This window comes from Theobroma umbraticum, unplaced genomic scaffold, assembly GCF_002168275.2.
Source record: "Theobroma umbraticum cultivar Fairchild unplaced genomic scaffold, ASM216827v3 scaffold_146.0, whole genome shotgun sequence".
Lineage (NCBI taxonomy): Eukaryota > Viridiplantae > Streptophyta > Magnoliopsida > Malvales > Malvaceae > Theobroma > Theobroma umbraticum.
The window spans coordinates 6,301,948-6,308,278 of NW_018397265.1; positions in this window are offsets into that span (position 1 = coordinate 6,301,948).

Below are 6,331 nucleotides of genomic sequence, written 5' to 3' on the forward strand. Positions count from 1 at the left end.
AAGAGTTCATCCTCATGTAATCTTCAGGAACTTGAACCTAAGATTAACACAAACACGAACAGACATCAATGTCGATTTATATTTGTTTTCAACAAATATGGGTTTGGTTTGGGGGTTGGTTGTTGGGGTTAAGCATTGGGCCATTGGAGTATTGGGTTGTTGGGGTTAAGCATTGGGCCATTGGAGTATTGGGTTCAATAGAGTGCGGGTGCTAGAATTCATGCTGATCTTGACTTGAACCTGTAAACTTCCAACCCTCTGGTCATCACTTTCGGACATAAATTCCATCTTGATGATCACAATAGCTAAAACAAGCATCATTAATAGATATTCAAGATAGGTTAAGGTATGTGTAGGTGCTAAACTGGTGGTGGAAATTTACAACTTGTAGCAAAACCCTGGCTTTGATATGATGTCAAACCCAGCTTTGGAACCAGGTTAATCCATCACCAAAACATGGTTTTGATTTAAGGAATATTCATGTTCTTCACCCAAGCCTAGTCATATTCCAATTTCAGGAATCAAAAGTGGCAGAATCCCATTTCGGGATTATGAATTTGCACACCACGGGCAGATTGGCGCACAGATTTGCAAAAGCCCTTGTCGAATGCAAAGCAAGTGGCTTTGTTTTTATGTCGATGATGTGATTTTGAAGGGATTTCCCAAGGTTAATTTTGGCTTTCTACTATTCATTTGTTGGCTTTTCTTCCTGGAACCAAGCTTTATCTTGATAGACGGATATCACTACAACCAAAGCAGTTTATACAGTATCAAGCATTTGGCCAATGAGGAATATCCAGCCCCAAATCAAACAAATACGATGTTGGTGAATCCTAAAAGGGGAAAGATAATGCATGACTTTGAATCACCTGAGTGCTGTTAAATCACATTGCCAGACAGAGAAATAGTGAGTTAAAAGAGGGGGATCCTGCGCCAGGAATGGGTAACATGGGTGCTGTCTATTGTCCATTTGCATGCCCCCATTGAGAAATAAGTGCCACTTTTTTTTGGATTTGGAGCACTTGCTTGAAATGCATTGCTTAATCACATGCATGGACGAAGGGGATGATTGATTCTTTTTTCAGGCATTTTTGCCCTAAAGCTTGCTTTGTCCATGTACGCGCTACCTAGCTACTTTGCATTTCATGCCTATTGCTTTGAGTCTCGTGTGTGCTTTTGAGGTTAGAAATGGATTACTTGTCTGGTATTTACTTCAAGCTTCTTCTTAGCAGCATCTAAAATTTTTCATCTCAATTCGACTACTAATTCACAAACACAATTACATGAAAGTAATTATAAAACTTTTACACATTATCATCACGTTATTATAATTCATACCAAAATAAGTAAATACCGAAGAAGAATGCTCAAAAATTAATTATTGATTACCTATCATGAACTTTTAAAAAATTTATTCAATCAATCACCTTGTAAGGAAAAAAAGAAAAGACCTATAGTACTTTTATATCGATAGTTAGATATATTTTTCCTTGCCGTTAAAATAAAACTGAATTATGATCTGGGTGTTCCTCCACATGGCTAGAGGAGGAAGCCCTTCTGAGCTTTCTTTTACTTATGTAAGTGATATTTTCCAAATATAAAAAAATCTTTAAGCCTATGCATAACTCGTGCTGTCTCAAGAGATTATTACAAATTATTCTAGACTATTATATCATAACTCAATGTGCTACCGGCCACGATATTTATATATTGTGTGCATCTTAATCTCACCAAGCCAACAACCCTTACCACTCATTTATTGGCTGGCTGTTATTGTCTTCATTAATATATTAAACTAAGCAAACTTGATGATGATCTTCCAATATAGCGTTTTCACTACCATTGTAACAAGGAGCTGATTTGTCAATTCAACAACACGAAAATGATAGAAGGATAGGAGCAGGGGGGTGACCAATTTCACTGATACATAACTAAAGCAGTTCCCATCGCCATGACTGTAAGTGGAAAAATCACTTGTCTTTCATAAAAATTAAAGGAAAATATATTCACTTTCTCAACTTTTGATTAAAATTATACGCGAGTTTATTAATTTTTAAAATAAATATTATATCTTAAACATGTAAACCACATTAACTAAGCGTAAAATGTTTAAAATGTCTTCATTTTTTCACTTTTTTTTTGTTTCTTTTATCTCAATTAACCATCTTGTAACCAAATTTGATTGTGAAATGTCAGATCTGACCAATTCTCTTCAAATCTGGAGAGTGTTGATCTAGTGCTCCCCTAGATTGATGCTCCTTAGGAAGCACCACGATCGGTGCTCCTAGAGAGCACCACAATAACCGATCTCATGCTGAATTTGGTTCTCTTTAACCAGATCCAATTGCCAGGTGGCCGATTGCCGAAAAGAGTTAAGTAAATTTTTTTAAAAAAAATTTATAGTTTAATAATTTTTAAAATTAATAAAGAGTAAAATTATTTTTTTAATATTACTACGTAATCAAATTAAGAGAAACATAACAATTTATTAATAACTGAACTTATGTATTCAATGAAAGATATTCTTTTTGAATAGATTGTATATTTTAAAAATTAATAAACTCATATAAAATTATAACTAAAACTTTAAAACGTTAATGTACTTTATCTTAAAAATAAAGTTTCTAGGTTATCTCACTCAAGCTCTCACTCAAGCATCTCTGCCCTAGATGTCTAAACCAAAGAAGGAGTCCTGATTTGCGGACAAGGAAGGAAATCAAGAGAAATTGTTCTTTTCCAAAAGCATTATCTTTTATTCCTTGAGGATCAAGGATGCTTCTAATTTCTATGTGTCTATCATTAAGTAACATTGGTTTTGAGGTAAGTTACTAAGAACAAACAGATGTAAACATTTACGTGGACATCACTATCATAAAAAAAAAAAAAAAAAGACAATAAGGAGCCAAAATGGAGTACCCCCTCTCGTCACAAAGTGAGAAGAACATGAGTCAGATTTACATTACTTGGAAATTTAATAGTAATTCCCACTACTTGTTTTTGGTATATATGGGAGGGAAGTGACCCTAAGAAGTTACAGCTGGGAAATTGATTTTGCACAAGAATGTATAATAAGTATATATTTCATTTTCTTAGTGTTAGAGTTTACATTTAATATATAATTTGGGTTCTTTTCAATGTTACAAACTCTTGATAAAATCGATTACTTAATAAAGTGTCAGAATGAATATCCTATCCAAAGTTTGAATCTGGATAAAACCAACCTTATTAGACTTTACAAGTGCTTTTTAAATCTTTTTTTTTTCCACTAATTTTGTGAATGAAGAACCAATTGGCCAGTCAACTTAATTAAGACTTGGGTTGTCATTTTGTGATCAATGTTTTCTACTTTCTCAACCTTTACATGTCTCCATTGGAGGACACTTTTCCCTTAGGATAAAACTACTAGCATATTGCCTATTTGCCTAATGTTGATACCAAGTGCGCAGCACCTTTTCAAAGAGAGAGGATAAAGTTCTCAATAGTGGCAGAGAAAAGTGAGAAAAAGAAATTGACGTGATCGAGATAAAACAATGCAGTTTATCTATAACCATTGATGAGAACTAAACTTCACAGCAAATGGATAGAGAATCTCCCAAAGAAGTGGAGTTTTAATAATAAAAAGCTAGTTCTAAAACCTTGGTGAATCCATTTTAATACAGAGATAAAACAAGTAATTTAATGGAAAATGTGTGCCTTACATATGGTCGACACACGTAGCAAAGGATGGTTCCAGATTACGAAGAAAAAATAAATGCGACTTGTGACCTTGAGTTCTTGACCAATTCATCATGTGACAAGAACAACATTTCCACAGGTAATTATTATTACCATCACAGGTTTTTTATGCATATAATAAATGAGCATATTTATGATTTTAACGTGGTACAAAGTTTTATTATGGTCAGTAAAGTTTTTTGAAGTTTTTTTTATTAAAAACGATCAATTTAAAATTAAAATCAATAAATTTGATAGAGTACAATGAGAAAACAATAATAATTAGAGTAATTATATACAAATTTTGATCATTGCTCATTGAATGATAAAAATTTTATCATTAATTTTAATAAAAGTTTTTATTTAAATCAAGTAGAAAAACTTATTTAAGCTATTTTAAATTTTACATACTTAATATATGTAATAAAAATTTTCAATATATTGATTTCGATTTTTTATATTAATTTTTATTTAATCACTTTTAAATAAGTAAATTATTTTTAAGAGGCAATAATTAGTGGTAAAGTTTTTGAAGTTTCCCGTTAAAAATTAAATTTAAAATTATAACTAATAAATTCAATAGAGTTCAATGAAAAGATCAATAATATGTACGTTAACAAAATTAATTAAAACAAGTAATTATATACAAAATTTTATCTTCACTCATTGAATATTAAAAATTTGTCATTAATTGTAATAAAAATTCCTACTTAAATTAAAATTATTTCAAATTGTATATTCTTAACATATTCAATAAGATTTTTCAATTTATTGATTTAGATTCTTTTTATTTTAATTGTTGTTTAAGCTTTAATGAATAATTGAGAGATGAATATAATTGGTCCCATGATAAAAAGAAAAGGGGAATGTGTTGTACCAAAGAGAACGTGAGCGTAACTCATGAGGGCGTGGGTTAATGAAAGGGTGACTAATCCTCGACACACGATTCTCCTGTGCTCTCTAAATGCCACCTTCCTCAACCCTATACACTTCAGTACCTTTCCTTTTCTTCCCTCTTCCTTCATTCAAATCATGATTATGACATTCACCCCTTTTCTTTTTTCTATAGTATTATATATATAAACTTTATTAAAATAATAATAAAAAAGGAGATTATGACATTAATTTTGTTTTTTTTGTCCTTTTTATGTTAACGAAACTTGTATTTTGAGTAATTAGAATTATTTTGGTAAATTAAGTTCCAATATGTTCTATTCTTTTGATTTCTTTATATGTACATAAACAAAAGGTACATCCTCAATTAATTCTTTATGTTTATTTTATTGATTTTATCTCTTAATTAATGAGTTAAACAAACAACTAGATAATAAAGAGAAAAACTAACACAAACTTAGACAACGTTCACATTTAATTTGGAGATATTAATATCACTCTTTTATTATAATCAAAGCTTTACGTTTTTTTTCTGTTTATAAAAGTAATTAAAAATCAAACACACAAGTCTGGGAGCAAGAAAGACTAATTATGTGAAATTCCTTAATCAAGTTTATGAAATTTTTTATTAAAACCCATTAAATGAAAACTAAACTTCAAATTGATAAATTAAAAGATAGTTTTATATAAATTAATTGTACTAAATTTAAAAATTTTGAAATAAGTTTTGATACTTTATTACAAGTTATGATAGAGTTTTCGTCGTTCGATAAATATTAATCAAATTTTACGTACTAGATGATATTTATAGTAAATTTTTTCCTCATCAATGATTTTTTCATTAAACTCAATCAGTTTATTATTTTTAATTTTGATGAAAAACCTCACAAACTTTGGCTTAAGTCTCAAGTAGCCTAATTTTCAACCAAAAAAAAATCTCAAATAGCCCAAAATTATAATTAATGACGGGACCCACATGGCAATTTTTTCTTTTGATTGGCTAATTGTACAATGCCGTGTATGATATTTTGACATCTAAATCGAGGTGGCAAAAGATTACTGGGTCCTACTTAAACAAATCAATGTAAAATTGTTTATTAATATTATTTTAAAGAGTTAAATAAGCACTTTTTGTCATCAATAAAAATTTTAGTACAATTTTGGTTTACGAAATAAATAAAAATAAAGTAAAATAATTATTCTGTAAAAATAAAATAAAATAATTATTATGCAATTTGATACGATAAATGGAACAGAGTAGGAATAATTATTATAATTTATTACCGTGTTTGATTGATAAAAATAACTTTAAAATAAAAAATAGAAGATAAAAAATAAAAAATCTTTTATTATATATATTTTTATTTTAATTTATTTTTTAAATATTAATATTTTATTTATAATATAATCATTAGCATTATAAAATACTAATAGTTTATTTATAATTTAAATATTATTATGATTATTTATTTTAAAATTATTTTAGGGTTATATTATTAAAAATATTAAAAATTGATACTTTAAATATTAATATTTTATTTATAATTTAATCATTAATATTGAAAATAATAATATTTAATTTATAATTTAAATGTTATTATGATTTTTTATTTTTTTATTCTTTAAATATTAATAATTTATATTTTATTTATAATATTAATAATGTATCATTTAAATATTAATATTTTATTTATAATTAAATCATTAATATTATAAAATACTA